Here is a 26,519-nt window from a genome sequence, read left to right as displayed (position 1 = left end):
GTACCAGCCTCTACCATAATGACCAGCAATGAATTACAGACACCCACAATTCTTTGTATGAGAAAGGAGTAAGGAGATTCAGTTGGCAAGTCAGAATGGGACAGTGCCCTGCACATCATGATGACTGAGGCACGGGAGAGAACGATGGGCATAGAAGGAAATGAGGGGAATAAAATGGCTCAAGTGACAAAAAAAGCAAAATGAAAAAAAAAAAATCTGCATTAAAATAAGAATCCCTTTTCTTTTGTATTACATAGCGAATTTGTCCAAATGTGATCCAAGCTAAAATTGGGAAGGTGAGCAGGCCACATGTTGATAGGGATGTTATAAGTGTACAAGGAGGTGTTAAAATATTGAGGAGTCACTCCATTTTGTACACTGTATTAATTGGGAAATTATAATGAATTTTTAAAAATCTTTTTTGAATAATCCAAATTGAGGAGAAAGGGACAATTTTGTTCAATATGTTATAATGTTATATGTTGTATTAAGTATTGTAATATATTGATGTTTCTGTTTTTATTATTCGATTCTGTATCCTATTCTCCTTGTGTATTGTTTGCTATAATATGTTTAATACAAAGATTGCAAAGAAAGAACATTTCAGTTTTGGATTCTGCTTTCCAGCAAACTGGTTTGCAGCCATGACAAAACCTGGAAGACATGCTAAAGATCAAACAGTCAAGGAATGTTACACTGTATATCCCTGATTTCATCAATTCTACTTACCTTATCAGTTAAATATTAACTAAACAGTGAGGTGCTTGATATTTATAGAAGAAGGAAATTCCTAGCCTCAGGTTATGAATCGGTGGGCATTTATTAGACGTCATAATTTTACCACATGGAAAGAGACCATTCATCCCAACTTGTCCCTGCCAACCAAATTGCTTCCCATTTGCCTACATTTGCCCATATCCCTTTAAACTTCCCCTGTACCCTTACAAATGTTCTTTGAAAGTTGAAATTGAATCCCTCTCTACAGCTTCCTCCAGTACTCATTCCACATACCCACTATCCTCTCGGTGAAAAACTCACCCTTCAGGCCCCTTTTAAATAAGTCCCCTCTCAAGATGCTGTCCTTCCTTAGAAACCCCTACCCTGGGAAAAAGACTATGACCTAATCTATCTAAACCTCATCATTTTATGTACCACTAGAAGATTACTTCCCAGACTCCTAAACTCCAGGGAGTAAAGACCTCTCCAATCCTATTAACATCCTCATGAATATTTATTGCACCCTGTCCAGGTTATCCTCCAGCAGAATTCTCAAAATATGGCCTGAAAAACATGAGCTGTAACATGACATCATAACTCCTGTATTCAGTGACCTGACTGATGAAAGCTAACATGCCAAATGCCTTCTTCACCACCTGGGTCACCACTTTCAGAGGCGTTAAGTACCTGCAGCTCTGGGTCTCACTGTTCTACAACATTCTCTCAGCCCTATCATTTACTGCGTATTGAATATTGTGCATTGAGATGTATTGGTATAACTCGAATCCTATCACTTTATTTATTTGATTATCCTATTCTAAATTCTTGACTATTTTGTTACCTGTATTTTTCTTTCCACTTCATACTTCTTTGAAGTGTTTTTAAATTTTATTTAGATGATAAAATTGTTAGCAATAAACAATCTGTTGAAGAAACTCAGTGAAACAAGCAGCATCAGTGAGATAGAAAAAACTCGTTGATTATTTCAGGCCAGAACTCTTCACCAGGGCCTTCATCTCATGTCTCAATAAAATTGTTAGCCTCATGTCATCATTTATTCCAAATCAATGATTGTGTTCAGTTAGCCTTGAACAATTTAGAACCCTTCAAATAGCATATGTCCATTGTTTACAGTGATCTGCATTTAATATGGGCAGGTACTCCATGTTCATTTGGGGAGTTGGCAGTAAATGCTGGTCTAATTTCTGTAAAATTTGCAATAACTTCTGAGTTGGCATTTAGGACTTGTGACTAACAAGGTGTGGAAGAAGAGGGAGATAAGTGTGGGTGTGCAGGCACCATATGCAGGGGACAGGCCCAGTTCAACATATGCATCCAAACTACAATAAGCTGGTTCAGACATCACCATGTCCGTTTTGAAAACTGTCACTCAAACCTTTATCCCTCACCCTATGATTTTCAATTTAATAAGGCCATCTCAGATAGCCCAAAAGTCAGGATGTAAAGGTGGAGAAACTCCACCAAAACGCATGATCACCAACCTTTCCGAATGTGCAGAAGCAGTCTCTCGGCCACATATTCCAACTCCTCTCATAATCTCCACAGTGCAGCCCTCTGCCAATCAAGCTGAATGAACAGCCCCACTCAACCCTCTCCCTCTAAGTCGGGGGGAGGGGGGTGCAGAGCCAGCTGGGACAGCCAGACCGGGCCACTTCGGCTTTCAGGCTGCTCTCTGCGGCTCAAAACGCGGCAGAGCAATGGCCGTCTTCCCTACCCATAATCCCCCATGCAGCTGGAACTATTCTGGGAACCATAGAATGGTTTCAGCTGTGTGGGGGATTATGGGTAGGGAAGACGGCCATTGCTCTGTCGCTTATTGATGACGGGTGGCATCACCCCACCTCCGTCGGATGCTATGAGGCGCCCCTGGATATGAATGGAATGCTGGAGCATTCTTTTAGGGCTGCTGCCTGAAAAGTAAGTTCCCATTTTTCTATCCGCTCCGTAGCCGGTTTCAAGGCGGAGGGCCGACATGAAATGGCCTGTTGTGAAGGGCAAAATTTCCACTGCCTTCTCACAAAATGTAGTCTTATTTTCATTCAAGTTTTTGGATGGGCTGTCTTCTAAAGTGACTTGTTTCCACTCACTCTGTGTGACAACGTGATGGCTTGTGCACTTAAACAATTGCATTGTAGCTAAGAAGTTGACTTTATTCCACTGGGCCACTTAGTTCCCCACCAGAAACTGACTATCCAAATACCAGAAGCAATAATCTCCCAGAAATATAGGGACTTCTATAAAGATTTGTCAGGAAATATAGGTGCCACAAGACTCACACCACCAGGTTCAGGAACAGCTGTTTTTCCTCCACCATCAGGCTCCTCAATGAGAAATGCAATTAGAGACTCATTTAAGGATTCTTACTTGTACACTTTATTGATTTGTTTGTTCTCTCTGTATTGCGGCCAGCTTGTTTATATTTGTTTGCATGTATACGCTGTGTACAGTTTTTTTATGCTTCACCCACAAGAAAAAAGAATCTCAAGAGTTCTATGTGATGCTATGACTGACAATAAATCCGAAATCTAAAATCTGTCTTGTATGTATTTGGTGGCATGTTGCATGGTTTTAGGACATTTCTGAATAGTTTTGATATCAGGTGAAACATGATTTTAAATGCATCCTCCAACAATCCAGGAGTGAGCTGGACTTTATTCCTTAATGTTATGCTCAAGCATTAATGTTAAGTATAAAACAATGATTATCGGTGATCACAATTTGATTTTTTTTAAGTTGAGTATTAACAAAAGGATTTAAACAGTTGTAACAACATTCCTGCAATGACTTATTGCAGTATTTCATAATGTGCACTTGTGGTTAAAAAAGGAAATCAAGCTTAATGACCTCATGCCAGAGGAATATAATGGTTATAATACCACTGACAGGTTGCAAAGTTTCCTTTAAGCTTGGCGTTATGGCAACATTTGAGGTTGTGCAGGAAGATTCTTTAAAGGTAGATATCAAGAAGGATTTTAATTTTAGACAATTCCCTCGGACCTGGAGTTAAATGTTATTTGACGCATGAAACTGATATTATGTTTTACACTAACATTCAATTGAGAGACCTTGCCCCCCTCCCCAAAAAACCCACAAATTATTAGATTTTTACCCTGTTTTATGTGTTAAAATGTAGTCCCCTAGAGCCTACCAGCAGCTGCTCTATATGTTGGAGATTGGAAGACATATAGGTGTTGAGTATGGGGAAAAATGAAATTTGAGACCTCCAGGACTCAAATGTAGCTACAATCAGCGACATGTTTTGTGTGACTCAAATTAAGCTGAAGTTGGTGTGTAAAACTGAATAAAAAGACAGCTTGTTTTAAAGAACTAATGTTTCAGGTGCAAGGAAAGGTACATTCCCACAAGTGAAAGATAAGTGGAAAAAAACCTAAGTTTCTTGAATGATAGAGGAGGGGAAGCAAATGATAAACAAGGAAATGCATCTGATGGTGGAAAATACCACTGAGAACTAGGCTGAATAGTTAACTGAGAGGGGAAATTAAAAGTAAAGAGGAACAAAAGAAGTATGAAAAGAGAATGACAGCTAATATAAAATAATAGATTGAAGTCTTCTCTAGTCATGTAAAAAGTAATCAAGGAATAAAACGAAGGTAGATGTGGTGGTCCACCACCGACCTACTGCAGGGGGCAACCTCTGTACCTGCAGGAGTGTAAGGGGACAGGACAACACCTGGCCGGCTGTCAATCAGTCGGCCTGATGGATCAAGCCCCACCCGGTCGTGTGTCAATCACCCTCTGGGATATAAGCCTGTGCCGGCCTCCCGAGGTCTCTCTCAGAGTTGCTGCAGCCACAGCTAGCCTGGCTCTGTGGAAGTCTTTGTGGATTAAAGCCTGTTGTACAGTCTTTATCTTTGTGTGTGTCTGATTCTGGCTAACAGCGCACCACAGTAGGGGCTCATTACAGCATTGGAGTCATGCAGACAGTCCCATGAGCCAACTTGTCTGTCCCATCTGCCTGTATTGTTAATTTCCTTCAAAACCCCATATGACGATTCATCTGTCTCGATGTCTTTTGAACATCATAGTTCTACCCACCTCTATTGCATCCTCTGGCAGATATGGACTAATCCCTAAATTAAATTTTTTTTTTTAAGGTGAAGCATGAGCTCTGAGTGAATCATTTGTACTTATCTTTATGGGGGAAGAAACTGAATCCAAAATGTGGGATGATTGGGAGGTATTTGAGACACATTTACATGTTGTAGAATTAAAGCACAAGAATGGCTGGCAAGCGTATGCGCCTGCTCCTGCATCCAACCTTTAAGCTGGATTCTGCCCTCTTGCTAGTCCTGATAAAGAGCTTTTGGCCAAAAATGTCAAATGTCTATTGCCTTTTGCAGAAGCTGCCTGACCTGCTTAAATCCAGCATTTTGTGTGTTGCACGACGAAGGCTGATTATGCGCGACAGTTCCAAAAGGGAAAATACCTGAGGTGACTGGTAGATATTAGGGAAGATCTTGCCATAGTCTTCCAATCATTCCTGGAAACACATGACAGGTGACTTACCCCCATTCCTAAAGGGGTGTGAGGACATGCCAGGTTAACCTCTGTGGAGGTTTTGGAAATAATCAGGGAAAGTATTGCTAGGTACCTTGAGACCTTCGAATTGACAAAGAAGAGCCAACAGGGATTCATTAAAGGCCACTCATGTTTGACGAACCTGAGCAGTTGAGCAGAATATAATAAATGCCATCCCCATGGAATTTTGGAAGGCATTGATAAATTGCCACACTAAAGGTTGGTTACCAAAATTGAGGCCCAGCAGAGACAAGAATTGAGCTGAATGAGCAGAAGTCAGATATAAGTGACATTCATAGAGTTATACAGCATAGAAACACGAGCTGCATCCCATCAAATGCATGTCAACCATCAAACATATGAATCTGACATGAATTCCCTTTTATTCTCCGTACAGTCCCCTCAACTCCTCCCATATTCTATCACTCACCAACATAAGGGGAAATTCATAGTGATCAACACATGGGAGGAAACTGGAACACCCAAAGCAAACCCACAGTCGAGTGGTTCAACTATACCGGAGGTCAGGAGAGGCAGCAGGCTCAGCTGTCTTCACCCACTGCACCATCCACTCTGCTAGTGTTTTCCATTTGTGATGGTAGTGGGTTGGGGTAGACAGACACCACAGACACCAGAGTTTTTATTTCAATCAGAGAGTAACTAGGATCTGACTAATTTTGCTTAGAGTAATGATGGAAATAGAATGAATCAGTGCCTTCAGAAAAGAAATGGATAAACACTTGAGAGTGAATAATTTACACTAGGCTCTGAGGTAAAATTTACAAAGCTATGAGGGAAAAATTAAGGAATGGGACTGATGGGATTCCTCCCGGAACCAGCATAGGCCAACAGGTCACCTTGAGTTTACTTGTCGTATCATGGCTTGTGTAATCATTATACCCTGACCTAATGATTCTATTATTCCAGCACAGAGGCCAGTAAGGAGAGCATTGGCACCTCATTTAAAAAAACCCTGATAAACTTTTCAGTGGCGTGTTGACTGATATCAAATGAAGGCGGATAATATTGTGAAGGTGATTTCATGAATTAAAAAAAACTATGGTGTTTGAAACGTGGTTCAGGATTGAGTGGAGATGATGACACATGATTTTGTTGAGAATCCAGCTAAATGATATGGAATTGTCTAGGAAGTGGAACCTGTGTCAGATCAAAAATCATTTCCATTGCAGTGAAAAATGTGGTAACAAATCAAAGCCCAATAAGATTAAATGGCAATTATCATTTACGTAATAGGCAATGTATACAGTAATGAGAGTCAATTTGAATTAATACGTCAAACTTATTTGACAAATCCTTAGCTACACCTTCCTGCTCAGCAGTATACTTGGCTCCCGAGACACAATCCCCTCTTTAAGGATTGTGAATGAGGATTTTGACAGTTCTTGGCACATATGTACTTCAATATCCCCTGGGAAAATTACCTTGTGTCTCCTTCCAAAAAGGATATACTACAAATGCTAAAACTCTGGGGAAAAAATCAGAAATTGCAGGAGATGAATGGCGAGGGGTGGCACAGTTGGCATAGCGGTTAGGGCAATGCTTTTACAGCACCAGCGATCGGGACCGTGCTGTTTGTAAGGAGTTTGTACGTTCTTCCCGTGTCTGTGTGGGTTTTCCCCGGGGGCTCTGGTTTTCTTCCCACTGTTTGAAATGTACTGGGGGTGTAAAGTTAATTCTGTGTAAATTGAGTGGCACGGATTTGTGCTGTAGGTCTAAATTTTAAATTTCAATTTAAAATATACAGGATCAGTGGAGAAAGAAGTAAGGTTGAAGTTTCAGACCAATGACATCTCATGAGAACTATGGTTCCTTAGTTTCTTTGTGGGGTGCTGGACAAAGTGGCGACTCTGTCTTCCTTACAGTAGACAAAGTTAAAGAATTTCATGATTGTTACATTCTAGATGTAGTACCATGTGACAATAATGGAACCTTCACCTTCACGAAGTTAACTACTTACTGATGTGGAACTGCACATGTTTTGCAAGGTTTTTATTACCATTCTCATGAAGGTGTGCATTCTTACTATTTTGCACCTATTATCCAAAATTGATATCTGAATAAAGTGGATATGAGCCAATTCTCATGACCCACAGACTGAGTTGTCTGGATCCTAAGTGCCCGTGTTCATTGAGGACCCCTTCCACCCTGCACTCAGCATCTTTCAGCTGCTCCCGTCAGGAAAGAGATACAGAAGTGTCGGAGCCAGCACCACTAGGCTGAGGAACAGAATCTTTCCATGCACAGTGAGAATGATGAATGACCAAAGTGTAACAATATTAATATTTGGGGAGAATTTATAAGATTTAGAGTAGGTTACATTTTAAAACAGATCTTATTTGAAAGACTGAAGAATTCACATTGCAGGATCTCTGGAAATTGTTATGCACATTTCACAAGTAGGTGCGAATGGCTTATAAAATGCTTGACCATTGTCTTGTTGGAGTCAGGCTGTCTAAGTACCCTTTCTGCAAAGTGCTCATAGAAAGGTCACTCCTGGATTTTGTTTATCTAACAACAGATGGGAGCAGAAGAAAGAACTCCTGTTATTTGCTGAAGAAGGTGGGGGTTTTGCAAGTGAGTGACATGTTTCTCTTGGAAGTTTCAGTTGGAGAGAAAGGACACAAGCTCTCTCAGTCAGTCAATGTGTGGGACACTGACAAGTAACTGAAAAGTGCATTCCAGGAGAAACTGTTTGAAACTGATGAAACCAAGTTCCAGAGCAGTAGATGGCTGGAAATGCTATCTGTCTGATGTTTCTCTTGGAATAGAGGAAGGAATGGAACTCTGTGGTAGCTTGAAGAAAGAGGTTACCATCTGGAAGACCCTGATGGGTCAAGTTTAATCAGCGAGACCCTGTGGTGACTAGTGGTGATACCTCAGTTGTGGAAATCCTGGAGCAACAAATATCTCTCCCTGCAAACACTACAAGAACCTTCCTGAGTGGTAAACATTTACCTTTCAAGCATCAAACCTGGTGAATTTTATACATGTTAAATTCTGTGCACAGTATGATGATTGCCTGCCACCAGAGAACTTGGAAGAAGGAGAAGTGAAATTGAACTGTGAACCAAATAACTTTTCTTAAATCCACATACACATGGGCTTAGAATTAGAAGGGGGTAATTTGGGTTAGTATAGAGTATAGTATAAGTATAGAGCTAAGTTAAATTTTGATTCTATTTTCATGTTTGAAGTTGATTAAAAATAACTTTTGTTTTGAAAGCCACTTGTCTTGGTGAATGTCTGTTGCTGCTGGGTTTTGGGGTCCTTTGGGCTCGTAATAAAAGGAACTGTTCATGATAACTATCTGAGACTCTCATATTTACAGAAAAAATGATTTTTTTTGTATATATGAATACTTATCCTGCATATGGTTTGTTCGTCTGTATGCGTGCTTTATCTGGCTTTCTGTCTGTATGCTTTGCACTGAGGACTGGAGAACACTCAGTTGTACTTGTGCAATCAGATGACAATTAACTTGACTTGACATAGAACTGACAGATACCCTGTAGATATCTCCAGTGAGATCCTGGAATGATCTGAAATTAATAGCAAATTTTATCCAAGAAGGCCAAAGAGATCTGGGACCAACTCTGTGACTGCCTGGGGCTCCTGACTTGTGAATATATACCCTGTGTACAGGGTATAGCTCTGGTTTTAAAAAAGCCTAAAACAAGCTGCCTTCTGCCTTATAGCTGCAGGCACTTGCCATTGTTGAGCCCACCCCACTTCTGGGTCAAAGAACCTTGATTCAAAGCAAATCTCTTATTAAAGTAAACAAGAACGTGGATCAAAAGTACAGATGTCAAATAGCAATGTTTGCTGAAATTCTCCAAAGCATTTTCCGAAGTTTGTCAAGGCATATACTAGAGACAGAGAGGATGTCTTTAAATGAGGGGTGAGGGGGGTGGTTGCAGAGTTTAATGGGTGTGAGGCATTTTTTTTACACAGAGAGTGGTGGACACCTGGAATGGGGTGCCAAAAATAGAGGCGGAAGCACTTAAGAGGCTTCAACATAGACACGGGATTATTAAAGGGATGAAGGGTTATTTATCAAGTGCAAGCAGAGTTTTAATTTGATTTAGACACTACATTCTGCAAAGATATGGGCTGAAGGGCCTGTTCCTGCGCTGTTCTATTTTCAGTTTTCTAAATATTGATGTATGTTAAAGAAAGATTTCCGAGTCGTGCAGAAGAACAATTGAACTGAAATATTTAAACAAATCATGTTTTCAATTCTTTAAACCATATCCAATTTACCTCTGTTCATTGAAAAAGCAATGGAGCCTGGGTTAAATCCCAAAACTAAAATCACTTTTAATGACTTTATACATGTTGAAATTACCAACCTGGTTTTCCCGTCAGGATTTCGTGATTACTGAACATTGCCCATGGGTTCTTTCTGAAAATGGATGGGTTTACTCCACTGATGCAACCCAGTAATGGGTTGTGGAGATTTATCCTGGGAAATAATTCCTCTCCCCTTCCTTCTACCCATATGCCATTTGCCCTATCAATTGTTTCCTGCAGCTTATTTTTTGCATCGCTTCTCGTTTGTATTTAAGGTGTTGAATAATGGCCATCATTATATTGAACTTGTGTTTATTGTTTATCAATGCCAAAAACCATGGTGGGTCATTACAAATTCCCCAAGAAAAGTATGGACTAGTTTTGAATTTAAATTTTAAATTGAAATTTAGATATACAGTAACAGGACCTTTTGGCCCACGAGCCGATGCTGCCCAATTGACCTACCACCCCTGTACATTCGGACAGTGGAAGGAAACCAGAACACCTGGAGGAAACCCATCCATTTCTGGGATCATAGTTAATTATTCACAATGAGTAGGGAAATGAGCTCTCAAAAACTCCCACAGTGAATGGCATAGAAAGTGCAGGTGGTATCATTTTCACATTTGCAGCAATGCAATACGAAGAACTATATTTTCCCTGTGACACTTTATCTGCATGTGCATTTCAGGTTGATCTCCTGAGGATTTTCCTGGCTGGTGCATAAGGTCACAGCTTTCAGCGGGCAAAAATGTAACTATAGAACTGATTAGTCAAACTCCCCCACAACCTCATTCCCCCATCTACTGTATATTTTGGCACATAAGTTGAGTCTTGAAACTCTCAAGAAACACTCAAAAATCAGGGGTTGACTTATACACTAGATACAACTTTAAAAAAAACTGCTTGACATGCATGTGGTGTATAAGATGATCCTGAAAATACCACCTCACTGCCAGCGCCGCCTCTCCGCAATAGCCCCCCCCCCCCCCCCCACTGCTTGGAGCCGTCATAACCCACCCAAACATTCTACAATTGTAGAACCTGTGGACCCTGCTCCTGCTGGGAGCTCAATGTCCCCACTCCTTCGCAGAAGCTCAAGGTCCCCAGTCCTGCCCGGTAGGCTGAGGTCCCTGCTCCTGCTCAGTATGCTGAGATTCCCGCTCCTGCTCAGCGTGCTGAGGTCCCCGCTCCTGCCCGGGAGCCAAAGGTTCCTGCTCCTGCCCGGAAGCCCGAGGTCCCCACTCCTGCCCGGAAGCCCGAGGTCCTCGCTCCTGCCTGGGAGCCCGAGGTCCCCACTCCTGTCCAGTAGGTTGAGGTCCCCGCTCATGCTCTGTACACTGAAGTTCCTACCCTGCCTGAAAACTCAAGGTCCCCGCTCCTGCCCGGGAGCCCGAGGCCCCTGCCCCTGCCAGGAGCCTGAGGTCCCCACTCCTGCTGGGAGCCCAAGGTCCCCACTCGTGTGCAGGAGCCTGAGGTCCCTGCTCCTGCTGGCAGCCAAAGGTCCCCATTCCTGCTGGGAACCCGAGGTCCCCACTCCTCCTGGGAGCCTGAGGTCCCCCTCCTGCCAGGGAGCTGACAGATAGCTGTGGTTCCTGCACCGAGCACACTTGGGCAGTGAGACAACTTTGATGTGGATGGCTTTGCACTGATGTTGAGAATGTAGTCACCAAACCAAATTCAGCTGCAGCCGATGCTGAAGATATACACACAGCTTCATTTGGCATCTTCCTGGCCAGAAGAAAGGATTTTTAAAAAACTTTTTTTACTTGCTTGCTTAATTTACAGATTTGTTACTTGACAATTGGGGTATTGTAACAAAGTCTGGGTTGTTGCTTGGTGGCCTGGACACCAGTCTCTGGCACATTCTTTGCAGAAAATTAGGGGCCGACTTATATGAAGAAGAGGCTGAAAATGGGTACCTAGCTTATCTGAAGGTTGAGTTATACACCAAAAAAATACGGTATGTTATCTCTTACACATATTTGAACCTTGGAGATCAATTAACTTTTGAAATTTCAGTTTATGTATGATCCTGATTTCTATAACCCCATTCTTGCTTCAGATACTAAGGCCCTAAGTGTGGGATTTTCACCCTTAACCCTCCCTCTTTCTCTCTCTCATTTTAAAACATACTTCAAAACTTATTTCTTCAATTTGCTCATCAAAGCTTTGTGATTCAGTCAAATACAATAGAAAAGCACCTGGTGATGTTTTGTTTCCCATTAAAAAGCAGAGGAGATTTGCCATTTCATTGATAGAACAACCATAATTGATTCAAGAGTCAAGATTCCTTCATTGGAATATAATAGTACTGAACATGGAATATTACATGAAATTGCTTTCTACCTACCGTAAGGCAGACAAAGAATTGCCATTATTGACACCCGATGCCCCTTGCATTACAAGAGAAAGAAAACCAAAGCGAGTCTCTTCAGAGGCATTGAGAATCCGCGAATTCACCTCCAGCACTCCCATAGCCTATGCAGCCCTACAGCCTCCCGTTTGATCCACCAGCAACCCGACCTCTGGATCCAAAATGGAGATATGATCAGGAAGCCTTCCATGCCCGAGGCCCTCCGGGAGCCCTTATTGCCCTCAGTACCCTCTCAAATCCAAGCTCCGATATCTAGTTCCCATGAGCCAGATTCCAGTAGCCCACAACCTGTGAGGGTCCCCCGTCTTTCGCTGGTCCATCCGCCTTGGTCCTGAATTTAGTGTTCCACTTCTCAACAGGGGGTGTCCCTCCCCATTTCTGGTACTTTGCGCTGGTCCGCTACTGTCTGGAGTCTTCAACCCCTCATGGCCGCTACCGAGTGCAGGTGCCGCCGTCGTGGACACAGACCTGTGGTTGCAGGAGTTTAGATTCAAACCACCATTGGCTCCTTAAATAGATGGTTTAACACTTGAATGGAGCCACAAGCATTAGGACCAGGCAGTTGAACCCTTTGGAGCAACACCATGTCTGCGTTATCTGCTCGCCCAGCCACCCTGCCATTTTTTTATGTCCTGCAACTTTAAATTACTTGTAATATCCTTGATATTCATTCAATATTTGTGTACCGGACACACTGACAGTTAAAGGACCCCAGATGTTTGAGACAGTGGGCACCTACATGCAGTACGTGAGAGAAAGCAAGGTTTGTGAGCTGAAGGGCCTGTTTTGTGCTTGGTGACTCTAAGTTCTTGGATTTTCAATGATGCATGGAGGATGTCAAGACCAAACAAGTTCAAAGATGATGTTGAGAACTTGATTTTGGATTAGACCCTTTTAAGAAAGCTACCTGCTCCAGTCTCTTTCAGGTTTCAAATCCATCACCCTAGCTCTTTAGCCAGACCCACACCTTCCCTCCCCTCACCAAAATATTCTTATTCATCCCCTGAGCTTGCAAACCTTATCCAACCCATCTCTATCCCACAGAACAATGGGAGCTTCTCCATCAGTAAGACAGTAGCCGTTCGAGAAGACAACTCACCACCACCATTTCACAAGTTATAAGGGATGGGCTTGTCAGCATTACTTACATGGTAAATGAATTTAAGTAAATAGACATAGATAAAGATGGGAGATCTATGGAGGGCAATGGACTAGGTGCAGGTCAGTGGGACTAGGCAATGGTTTGGCACAGACTTTGTACACTTCAATTCAATGATAAAAGAAGGGAAAAAAAGTTATGTTTACGTAGGCTGTTCTGGAATCCTGGTTCTTTGTAATATTTATAAATGACCTGGATAAAATAAGGAGAGTATCAGTAAGTTTACAAATGACATTAAGATTGAAAGTGTTGTGGATATTATAAAAGGTTTCTGTGGGTTACATACATCAGTACATGGAGTTTGGCAGAGAAGTGGCAGATAGAGTTCAAACTGGTTAAGTGTGAAGTGATGCATTTTTGATAGTTAAACTTGAAGACAGAGTTCATGGTTAATGACAGGATACTGTCATGGAAGAATAGAGAGACCTTGGAGTCCAAATCCATAAATCTCTCAAGGTTGCTGCACAGGCTAATGAGGTAGTTAAGAAGGCTTATGGTATGCTGGCCTTCATTGGTCAGGGGATTGAGTTCAAGGTCCCCAGGTAATGTTGCAGCTTTATAAAACTCATTTAGATCACGCTTAGAATATTCTGTTCAGTTCTGGTCACTTCATTACAGGAAGGATGTGAAAGCATTGGAGAAGGAGATTTACCAGGATGTTGCCTGGATTGGAGAATGTGTCTTATGAGGCATGGCTAACAGAGCGAGGACCTTTCTCTTTGGATCAAAGAAGGATGAAAGGTCTACAAGATTAAGAGAGGCATATACAGTGCCCTCCATAATGTTTGGGACAAATATTTTTTTCCTTTATTTGCCCCTGTGCTCCATAGTTTTAAATTTGTAATCAAACAATTTACATTTGTTTAACGTGCACATTCCAGTTTTTATTCAAATTTATTTGCATATATTTTGGTTTAACCATGTAGAAATGACAGCACTTTTTATACATTGTCCCCTCATTTCAGCGCACCAGAATGTTTGTTTAATTACTTAATTGGTGCATGTATAAGAGAGCAAGGCTTGCTTCAAAGCCTTTGATCAACTTTGGAGTCTGTAGTTGCCATTTTTCAACACAAGGACCAGAGTTGTGCCAATGAAAGTCAAAAACACCATGATGAGGCTGATAAATAAGAATAAAACCATAAGAAACATCATTCAAACCTTAGGATTACCAAAATCAACTGTTTGCAACATCGTTAAGAAGAAAGTGTGCACTGGTGCACTGGTGTACCTCCAAATATTATGGAGGGCACTGTATATAAACCTACTTAACACCTTTTAAACAGGGCAAAAATATCATATACTAGAGGACATCTGTTCAAGGTGAGGGGAGCAAAGTTTAGGAGAGATGTCATAGATAAGAGTTTAACACAGAGAATAGGGGATTATTGGAATGCATTGCTAGTGGTCATGATGAAGCTGGTACAATAGCAGGCAAGCACATGACTGTAAGAATAATGGAGAGTAATGGGTGTGAGATGGGGAAGGTTTAGTTGTTGAGTAGATGTATTTATATTGGTACAACATTGGGTGCCTAAAGGCCGATTCTGTGCTGTCATGTTTTATGTTCTAAAACAACAAAAGGCTAAAATAACTAAAAGGGTGAAATATTCGGTAGGTCAGACAGCATCTGAATTAACATTTCAGATCAAAGATCCTTTGTCAGAAATGAAAATAAGAGAAAAACAGGTTAGTTTCTAGTTGCAAAGAATGTGCTACGAGCAATGGTGTTTCCCACAGTCTGTTTGTATTAAGAACCCTGGTAGACTGTTGACTGGATAGCCTTAAATCTTCATAAAAAAACAAAGTTGCAAGCAAAAAATGTTTGAGTGGAAAACATTGGAAATACTCAGTAAGTCAGGCAGGATGTCTCAGGCTTGAGACCTTTCTTCCATGTAAGGAAAAGTTAATCACAGAAGGCTGGAGGAGGAATAGGTAAAACAAAGGAAATATATCTGAAAAGGAAGGGCAGAATAAGATAATGTAGATATCCCCAACTACAGTGGAATAATTAAATAGGTGACATTCAAATTCATTTTTTTTATTTTTAATTAAAATTGAATAAAACATTTGCAACTGTACAAACATTAATCTGCATAAGCTTTCTCCTTTTTACAGATACTCCCCAACTTACAACCGTAATTGGGACCAAAGGATCGGTTGTATCTCAAAATGGACTTAAGTCAGAATTAAGGGCACCCTGACAATATTGAATTCCCGCCCTTAACTCTCGCGCACGTGCCAACCAAACTCCATTACGTGAACCCACCACTCATGCGCCAACCGAAGACTCGCGCATACACACAGGAATCGAGATGGCTGCACCTAGCATATGGACTCTGGAATGCTGACTAACAAGGTAAATACGCACATTTTGGCTCTTATATGCCCTGTATCTCTGTTAAAGTTTGACAAATACAACATAAACCATGTAAATTTTATATATTTTAAAAAAAATTCGGTCGTATATGCGGATGGCTGTAAGTTGCATAGGTCGCAAGTCGGGGAGTATCTGTATTTGTTTTTGTTGGGGGAGTGTTTTTGTGCCCTTTTTGTGTTTTGGTTTGGTACAATATGATTGAGGGTGTTAATATAGTTTTAATTGTGATCGCAGTGGGGTAAACAAACCCAAGGAGGAAGTTTGTAACACAAGAATGTATCCATTTTTTTAAACTGTGTTTTCCAGTGACACACTTCACCTACACTCAGGATTGTCTCTCTATAAAGAGTTTGATAGGAATCACAAGATCAAAATTATTTGCATCAAGAGATAAAATATTTGCTGCAAAGATGAGTTCTCTAAGGAATCGGGCAGTGGCGGCTTTGTTCCTATCCTTGAAGCTGAGCACGAATGATGACTTGGTCTCTAATTTAATGTAAGGCTACATCTATTATTTAATTGTAACTCAAGATATAGAATAGGACATATTATTGCTGTGAATTATATGCAAATGTTATGAAATGATTTGAATCCGTAGAAAAAAAGCCTTATTACTTTTTAAAATGTATTTATAAGTTAGTGTTTATTGTCCATCCCTCAGAATCCTGTAGAATGTAGAAGTGGAACCCCATCTTCAAATTGTTGCAGTTTGTATATTAAAAGTATTGCCGCAGTGCTACCCAGGAGAATGTTCCAAAAATTTGACGCAGCTAAGATGAATAAGCAGCAATTTTTTTCCCCAAATATTATGAAATTAAGAAGGGAATTTACTGATGTCTGCTGTTCCATTGAGAACAATGTTACTATCAAATAACAGGATGATCTTTTTAGTGTGTTTACAAGGACTGTGGTTGTCATTTCACTGCCAGGCTGAGACCACCTGAAAATTGGAGGAACAGCACCTTCCGACTGGACACCCTCCGATTGGATGGCATTAATATTGACTTCTCTGGCTTTTTGTTACCCCGCCCCGCCCCGCCCCTCCCCACACTTCTTTGCCTGTCATCTCTCCTTTCCCTCTCTCTTTTTGCACCAACATGATAAATTCTCACATAGTTCCTTATCATATTCCATTAGCACCTTTTGTTGGTCTGGATTCCTCCCCCATTGTTTACATTCTGAGACTTTTGGATATATCCTGCTTCTGCCTTTTCTGATTCTTCCTTGAAGAGGGGCTTAGGCCCGAAACGTCAGCCACATATCCATGTCTCCTTTAGATGCTGAAAAGATTGGCTGAGTTCCTCCGTCATTTTAGTGTGTTTCCTACCATCACAGCATCTGCAGCCTTTCGTGTTTTACTTTTTCAGTGTTGCGACTGTCTCACTGTCTACTCCTGCTGGATTGTAATGTGCAAACCATGAGGTGCAAACCTAAATAAAAACACAATGCTGGAGAAACTCAGCAGTTCAGTATCCTTTATATAGTAAGGATAAAAATACATAACTGACGTTCATCAAGGTGCAAACCTACCCTCGCCAATCCCATTGCAATTGACTTCTGGCTTTTACTGGTCCAGATACTTATCCCATCTGGATGAGATAAGGCTCCATTACCAGAGACTTCATCTCCAGTGCCTTGCATTCTGATATCCTGGTATCTCCAGGCTACCCTCTGAAGCAGGTGTTAGCTGTCTTTGAATAAACCTGCCACTGCATTCACTTTTTCTGATCTGAGAAGACAATGAGACTTGAAAAAGGATCACACACTTCTATTAGTGATTCTGCAGCCAGCGACGAACATAAGTTTCTAGTATGTCTGTGGGCACTATTCCCGGCACTGTAAAGTTCCCATCGCCATCTCTGGTTAGAGAGCAATCCTATTCATTGACAGGCCCATCTCTTTTTTAACATCAGTAATTGCAGAATCCATTCAAATATCATGTTTTGCAATATGACTTCAAGTGTGTGAGCTTAAATTGATACCTCCTTGTTGCTGGAAACTTCATGCTTAGTTAGCCAAGAAATTCTGAACTAATTGACAAATGGAACAGCTGAACTAATGCTAATCAAGCAATCACTCTGTGAGCTAGATCAGGTCCACCATCTGTTGGTTGTGTTCCCATTGTGTTGGAAAGTTAAAATATCATCTTTTTACTCTCTCTTTTTAAATATTTTATTTATAAATTTAAGACCACAAAAACATTTAGTTATTTTACAATAATACAAATCCATTTCAAATACACGTGGTATATACACGTCAACAATTGTTCATCAGTATCTCTTAATTTTAATTAATTACCTTTTAAAAATAAGAAAACATAAAAATGTAGAATAACAATCTTTACATGTAGATTTCTACTCCTGCTTTGATTGTAATTTTAAGCAATGGCAACTAATTACAATAAACGTGGGCATCAGAATGAATCGAAGCAAAGGACAAGTGAATACAATTTTTGTTGAACATCTTGGTAGATTTTGTAGATTTCCATAAGGGCAATTTTTAAATATTTATTTAATGAGGTAAGAACCAGTCTCTGTAAAATATTAGCTTTCCTTTGTGTAGTTTTCAATACAATGCAGTCATTCATCATTCCTTTTGATACCCTGGAACTTTATAGGAAATGTACCTTGAAGCACTTGTTTTCTCTCATGTTACCTGTTATTATGCAATATTTATACAATCGAGCAACTGAAAAGTGGCAAAGCAGCAGGAATGAATGGAATCCCCCCAGAGGTCTGGAAGGCTGGCGGCAAAACTCTGCATGTCAAACTGCATGAGTTTTTCAAGCTTTGTTGGGACCAAGGAAAACTGCCTCAGGACCTTCGTGATGCCACCATCATCACCCTGTACAAAAACAAAGGCGAGAAATCAGACTGCTCAAACTACAGGGTAATCACGCTGCTCTCCATTGCAGGCAAAATCTTCGCTAGGATTCTCCTAAATAGAATAATACCTAGTGTCACCGAGAATATTCTCCCAGAATCACAGTGCGGCTTTCGCGCAAACAGAGGATCTACTGACATGGTCTTTGCCCTCAGACAGCTCCAAGAAAAGTGCAGAGAACAAAACAAAGGACTATATCACCTTTGTTGACCTCACCAAAGCCTTCGACACTGTGAGCGGGAAAGGGCTTTGGCAAATACTAGAGCGCATCAGATGCCCCCCAAAGATCCTCAACGTGGTTATCCAACTGCACGAAAACCAACAAGGTCGGGTCAGATACAGCAATGAGCTCTCTGAACCCTTCTCCATTAACAATGGTGTGAAGCAAGGCTGTGTTCTCGCACCAACCCTCTTTTCAATCTTCTACAGCATGATGCTGAACCAAGCCATGAAAGACCTCAACAATGAAGACGCTGTTTACATCCGGTACCGCATGGATGACAGTCTCTTCAATCTGAGGCGCCTGCAAGCTCACACCTAGACACAGAGAAACTTGTCCGTGAACTACTCTTTGCAGACGATGCCGCTTTAGTTGCCCATTCAGAGCCAGCTCTTCAGCGCTTGACGTCCTGTTTTGCGGAAACTGCCAAAATGTTTGGCCTGGAAGTCAGCCTGAAGAAAACTGAGGTCCTCCATCAGCCAGCTCCCCACCATGACTACCAGCCCCCCCACATCTCCACTGGGCACACAAAACTCAAAACGGTCAACCAGTTTACCTATCTCGGCTGCACCATTTCATCGGATGCAAGGATCGACAACGAGATAGACAACAGACTCGCCAAGGCAAATAGCGCCTTTGGAAGACTACACAAAAGAGTCTGGAAAAACAACCAACTGAAAAACCTCACAAAGATAAGCGTATACAGAGCCGTTGTCATACCCACACTTCTGTTTGGCTCCGAATCATGGGTCCTCTACCGGCATCACCTACGGCTCCTAGAACGCTTCCACCAGCGTTGTCTCCGCTCCATCCTCAACATTCATTGGAGCGCTTTCATCCCTAACGTCGAAGTACTCGAGATGGCAGAAGTCGACAGCATCGAGTCCACGCTGCTGAAGATCGAGCTGCGCTGGGTGGGTCATGTCTCCAGAATGGAGGACCATCGCCTTCCCAAGATCGTGTTATATGGCGAGCTCTCCACTGGCCACCGTGACAGAGGTGCACCAAAGAAAAGGTACAAGGACTGCCTAAAGAAATCTCTTGGTGCCTGCCACATTGACCACCGCCAGTGATATCGCCTCAAATCGTGCATCTTGGCGCCTCACAGTTCGGTGGGCAGCAACCTCCTTTGAAGAAGACCGCAGAGCCCACCTCACTGACAAAATGCAAAGGAGGAAAAACCCAACACCCAACCCCAACCAACCAATTTTCCCCTGCAACCGCTGCAACTGTGTCTGCCTGTCCCACATCGGACTTGTCAGCCACAAACGAGCCTGCAGCTGACATGGACATTTACCCCCTCCATAAATCTTCGTCCGCGAAGCCAAGCCAAAGAAAAGAAAAAGAATAGGCAAAACCAATGAAGGTTTCCTTTAGTTGTTGACATACTCAGAGACTGTTGCAATATGCAAACATGCAACAGAAACTCAACAGGACATCCAACATGTAGAGGAAGTAAGCAACATTTTCGGCCTGGGGCATTTGTTAGATATAAGCAAAAATAGGTAGGTGCCCAGGCCTGGAATATTGGTTACCCTTTACTGCTGAGTTCCTCCAGCAGTTTTGTGTATTGCACTCAACCCCAGCATCTACAGATTTTTCCTCTTTAATGAGTTTCATATGAATTTCTGTTTTCATTATCATGGATAGAAAAGTAGGATGCAGGTGAATGGGTCTGTTCTATTGCACAACTCAATCACTTTCCCTTAACTTTATCCACTCACGTAATCTTATATATTTTACTCTGGAGAAGAAGAAAATCGCTGGGCTCTGCATGCTGATGGAATATGGCTGTTGTCTAATAATATCATCAGGATGCCCTGAAATTTATGGGAAATTATTATCTCTAGCCATCTCCTTCTGTGACTCAATGAGTTAAAACTTCTGAAAAGTGCATTGGGATCATTACTTCCTTATAATGTTATCAAAAGTGTAAATTATTTTGCACAAAACTCAACAAGTCATGCAGCATTTTCGGGTCTGAGGTCTGTGTAAAAAGCAGGAAGGCACCCGAATAAAGAGTGGGGGAAGGAAAGGAGAGCATGGAAAATGGAGCAGAAGGAGGAGCTCAGACTGAACTGCAAGAAGTCAATATGGGTAGGAGTGCAGAAGATAAAAATGCAGAGGTGATGGAGGTGGTGGGGGGGGGGGGGGAGAGAAGAGGGATGGGGAGCCAGGGGAAAGGAGTCAGAGGGACAGGGAAAGAGAGAGATAGGGAGGGGCCTAATGGAACTGGACAACTTGATGAGAATGCTATCAGGTTGGAGAGAGCCCAGAGTTTCTTGGGTATTGCAGTGCAATCACAAGATCTGCAGACTTTTCCACTTCACTCAATATAAATGATGTTATTGTTTCTTTCATCAACATCACCAGAAATATTACCCAAGAAGATTCACATCATGTCTCTTTTGCTTAATAATTTTGTTACTGTCAACATAACGTTCAAATAACATTCAGTCATTAAGTTAAATGATGGCTCTTTTTGGCTATCAGTGGAGATTCAATTCCACATACTGTATTTGATCTTTTTTTTCTCCCAAGGCTTATCTTCTTTCTTTTACTGTTAGGCCACCATCTGGAAAACCAAATGAGATGTGCTGTTTTCACTAAGCTGCCTAGCTGATATTCCTGGGATCTTTGAGGCATTCACTGAGCATCTTCATTTGAAATGTTTGCGTTTGTCATCCTGGTTTAAATGGCTAATTTTGAGATCACACAAAAGCCGTTCTTTCTGTTATTCTGCCTGTTCTTCCGTCACTAGTCTTCTTCCCTACTTGAAGCAGCCCAACACTTCTTCCCAACTAGGGAATTATCCACCTATGCTGCATTGAAATGCTCTCAACTGCTGATTGTAAGCTTCTGTCAAATGCTGTCATTCCACCATTTTCCCTTCACTTCTGCAGTAGTTTCCCACTTTGCGCTCACACCAGCATTTAGTGTTAGGTCAGCGATTGTCAAATGAAAGAATGGCGATCTTTCCAAGGAGATTGGTCACATCCAATGGTAAATCACTTGTGCGCGTCTGTTGCTTTTGCTAATGCAAGTAGGCAACTTCAAGTCCAAGCTATGGCCAACTAAAGATTATTGCATAATTTTATCCCCACTGAATTGAAGCATATCCTCTAATTATGGCATTGGCCTTTAAGTTTAATTGCATTGAATGTCAAGTAAAAATGGCATCACAGATTATGAACACGGTTTTAATCTTGAAACAACATTTATGATGGAAATTTTACTTGCCTAACCTGTTTGGCACGAACACCGGTATCCTTGCAGAAAGTAATTCACAGATGTTAGAACATATTTCTACAGCCATTATTGCTACATATTCTAAAAGTTCACACACCTGCATATGTTAAAGCAACAAAATGGTGCTGGGCTACCTGCCAATCAAATTAAAAATAAAATTAATGAACTATATTTCCAGCAGGCCAGGACTCAATTTAATCCATTACTCTTTAAAACAGATTTTAAACATGATTGCATTTTAATTACATGTTATGTTTGATCCTCTATACAATATCAGAATCAGATTTTATTGTCATGAACAAGTCATAAAATTCGGAGTTTTGCGGCAGTGTCATAATGTAAACATTCATATTATAAACCATCTTACAACATTATTATATAAAAAATAGTGCTCAAAAAGTAAGGCAGTGTCTTTGGTTCCTTGATTATTCTGGAGTCTGATAGCAATGGGGAAGAAGCTGTCCTTGTGCCGCTGAATGCTCATCTTTAGGTTCCTGATAGCAGAGTGAAGAGGGCTTGTCCTGGGTGGTGGGGGTCTTTGAGGTACTGTGTCAGATATCATGCCTCATGTAGATGTACCTAGAGACAATTAAGTCTTCTGAGAGAAGATAATTAGAGTTAGAATCCTGTCAGAGTTCATAAAAATTTTCACGACAGAGTGTGCAACATTGTGAAAAAAACTGCCCAGGCTTTGAATGATATAACATAACATAACATAACAATTACAGCACGGAAACAGGCTATTAGGCCCTTCTAGTCTGCACCGTACCAAACACCCCTTTCTAGTCTCACCTCCCTGCACAATGCCCATAACCCTCCATCTTCTTCTCATCCATATACCTGTCCAACCTTTTCTTAAATAATACAATTGACTCCGCCGCCACTATTTCTCCCGGAAGCTCATTCCACACGACTACCACTCTCTGAGTAAAGAAGTTCCCCTCATGTTACCTCTAAACCTCTGCCCCTTAATTCTTAACTCATGTCCTCTTGTTTTAATCTTTCTTCCTCTTAACGGAAATAGTCTATCCACATCCACTCTGTCTATCCCTTTCATAATCTTAAATACTTCTATCAAATCCCCTCTCAACCCTCTATGCTCCAAAGAATAAAGACCTAATCTGTCCAATCTCTCCCTATACTCTAGATGCTTAAACCCAGGTAACATTCTGGTAAACCTTCTCTGCACTCTCTCCACTCTGTTTATATCCTTCCTATAATTAGGCGACCAGGAAGGATATAAACAGAGCTGAAATTTGATTTTATTTATAATACAGGTAAAAAATAACTAATTGTTGCATGGGATAGATTTGCATGCAATATACACATGCCTAACATGTGATAAAATAGAATTGGCTTTCACAGACTGTAATGAAAACAGAAAATGTTGGAACACCTCAGAAGGTCAGGTTGACGTAGTGTAGTTCCAAACCCTTCATCAGAACTGGAAATGGTTTTCCACTTTTTTTTTCCAATTCTGATTATGGGCCTTGGACATGAAACATAAACTGTTGTTTTTTTTCTATCAATGCTGCCTTTTCTGCTAAATTTCCCACATCAGTTGCATCTTTGGTTTTCATCCATAGAAGATGTATTGATTTAGGAACTATCAGCTGAGAAAAAAAAAGATTTTAAACATTTTAGTAGGAATGGAAATCATCTTCATGGAGAACAAAATGAAGCCTCATTTAAAAAAAAAACATCTCCTCCAGGGATCATGTTATTTTGAATGGATTAAAAAATCCACAATGGAAAACTGGATTATGAATTGATATTGGGGAAAAAAGAAACAGGCAGTTTCTGCCTTGGATAAAAGAAATTGTACCAAGAATGCTAGTTTAAAGGCTAGTTAGCCAATTAAAAATTTGTGTCATTACCTTTTAAAGAGGTGACAGATGGTTTTATCTGTTGCACATTTCCTTATGTTCTTGAAGGATTGGATTTCACTTATTGCTTGTGGTCTAAAATGTTATGTGTAGCCATGCCCAAGAGCTCTTGGTCTCCTTTGACAGTGGTTAGGAGGTCGAAGGAAATCGGCCCCGAGTAGTGGTTGTGACACTCTCTTCTCTTTGGCTTGGCTTCGTGGACGAAGATTTGTGGAGGGGGTAAAAGACCACGTCAGCTGCAGGCTCGTTTGTGGCTGACAAGTCCGATGCGGGACAGGCAGACACGGTTGCAGCGGCTACAGGGGAAAATTGGTTGGTTGGGATTGGGTGTTGGGTTTTTCCTCCTATAATAAAAGGCCACATGTAAATATTACATTCATTTTTTTTGGTGCCATTTGTGGGTATGCTGGAAGTATTGACTGCTGTGAGTTGGGGGTTAGGGGTAGGAGAAGATGTCTCGAAACTGGTTGGTGGAAAAACACTAACCTTGGATCCCGTGTCCACCAAAAATTTACGTTGGGATAGTTGACCCCAAACATACAGATTTTCAGCCAACCGTCGCAGCCATTAACGATCGTCAGCCAGGGCGTTTCCTGCGAATGCACAGGGTGGCGGGCATCTATGTGCATTGACTCCCCAATGTTGGTGGTAAAACACCTGGTGGAAGTGTCGACAGGCTGTCTGCCTGACATGAGACGTTGCCTCATTATAGGAGCTGGTGTGTTGAGAGCGTTGGCTTGGGAAGTAGGGTCAACATTAGAGGTGCTGACTGCAAACAGTTGTGATGCAGTGACTTTGTCAAAAGACATTTTGGTGTGTTTTTTTTTTGTGCCAGCCACAGGATGTCTGCCTCAGTAACCATTGCCCTGGGGTCTTCGAAAGAACTCTGCGACAATAAGCGTCTAAGGTCTTCTGGCATCATCTCCAGAAAGAGCTGTTCAAATAAGATATCTTGCCGTTGGCCATATGCCAGGCACAGCATGTCGTCCATTAGCTTGGACGCGGTCACCCAGCTCCTCCATGTGTAACAATCTGAAGTTCCTCTCTCTGCGGGACATGCCATAAATTTGCACCAGGTGCACATTTTGAGTGACATATTTGTGCTCTCCAGGCTCCAGTGGATCACACAGGATGTCACTGACTCACTTGGCAGTAGCTTGATCCAAGGCAGTGGCAAAGTGATAATAGCGAGTCACATCCACCTTGATCTTCCTGAGGTGAAATTGTGCCTCAGCCTATCGAAACCACTGCTCTGATTCTGCCATCCAGAAGGGTGGTAGCTTAACTGTAACAGCTACAGTATCCATATGGTTCAAAAGCTCATTTTGGACCCGTCGGGTCACCATTTGTAGCCACTGAAAATGCAGTGGTGGCTGATGAATACAAAATATCGACACACACAGTTGCAGGTAAATCAGAACTTGTTTACTCGAGTCACGTGTCTATTCTTTTAAAACACTGAACAACATGCGCCATGTCATGAAGTCATAACTTTATGACATCCCGTTCCAGTTCGCTAGACTTCTGGGAGATGTAGTCTATTTATGAGTGATCCCTTCGAAAGTTGAAGGTCCCTCTAATAGCATCACTCCTCCGCAACTACAGAGAGATGGCATCAGAGGAGAACCCAGAACTGAACTGCGCATATGCAAGAAGTCCCATGTGCAGTACAGCAAAGCACAAGGCATTACTGGGAGTAGGGCCACAAGTCATGGAGAAGTCGGGGACCTCCACTTCAGCGCTGGAAGATGAGGAATCGGCCTCCAGAGGAGGATTGGCCAGCAAAGATGAAGAACAGGAAGAAGAGGTAATTAAGAGTTAAGATTACTTCACAGAGTAAAGTAGAAGATGTATCTACAACAATAAAGCATCAATTTAAAAGAATAAAAGAAATGAAGGGATTGAAGGCAGAAATTAATGAAATGAATGCAGAAATTAAAGAAGAAATGTAAGGGGAAACTAACAGAGTGTTGGATGTTGTGAAGAAATTGAATAAAAAGGATAAGAAAATAATGAGAATACAGGAGGAAATGCAACATGATGAAAACAGGTTATAAACTGGAAAATACAACTGGTTTAATTTTGGTGAATCTTAGAGAAGGTGATGTATTGGAAAACTACAGTAGAAGGAATAATATTAAGATAGTGGGCCTTCTGGAAATATTTTTTTTGTCAAAAATGGATCCCTGAAGTTTTGGGAGAGAAGAATTTTGAAGATCCAGTTGAAATTCAAAGAGCTCATAGGGCTCAGAGAGCAAATCCTCTCTCAAACCAGAAGCCGTGTTCTATGTTAATTAAATTTTTATGTTATCAAGACAGAGAGAAGGTTTAAGTCTTGCTGTGAGAGTGGCAAGGGAGCAGAAAGGCCTGCTTCAATGGGACAGAAATAGAATATTATTCTATCCTGATTTGAATGAAGATTTACTGAAGAGAAGGAAAGAATTTATCCCAGCTAAGGAAGTTCTTTTCAATAAAGTCTCCAGTTTGTGTTACGTTACCCTGCAACTTTGAAGATTTTCGTACTGGGAGAACAAAATAAATTATTTTCTAATTTTTCTCATGCAGAAGAATTCACCCAGTTCCAAGAAAATACTTTATCTCTGTTGAATGAAATATTTTCTTTTTTCCTGTTTATTATTGGAAAAGAGGAAATTTGTAAGATGAAAGAAATTTGAATAAGATTTTTTTTCTTTTTCTTTCCTTTTGATTTCCAGGATGTTATTTTAGTTGTGGATAACTAACTAATAAAACATTATACAGTAAATGTACAAAGGGAG

The 26,519-nt window shown here is 41.2% G+C and overlaps 1 protein-coding gene across 1 annotated transcript in view; it reads left to right on the top strand.

Annotated features, from left to right (window-relative positions):
• LOC138742327 (C-C motif chemokine 20-like) overlaps positions 1–26,519 on the top strand; it is a 107,340-nt gene that overhangs the window by 30,041 nt on the left and 50,780 nt on the right. The window contains exons 2-3 of the mRNA XM_069896590.1: positions 15,243–15,483; positions 15,811–16,000. The gene's annotated coding sequence lies outside the window, so the exon portion shown is untranslated. The remainder of the gene's footprint in view (positions 1–15,242; positions 15,484–15,810; positions 16,001–26,519) is intronic.

This window comes from Narcine bancroftii, chromosome 9 (assembly GCF_036971445.1).
Source record: "Narcine bancroftii isolate sNarBan1 chromosome 9, sNarBan1.hap1, whole genome shotgun sequence".
In the NCBI taxonomy this organism is placed as follows: Eukaryota; Metazoa; Chordata; class Chondrichthyes; order Torpediniformes; family Narcinidae; genus Narcine; species Narcine bancroftii.
The sequence above is the reverse complement of the archived record's forward strand: the minus strand, read 5'-3'. Positions and strand labels throughout refer to the sequence as shown.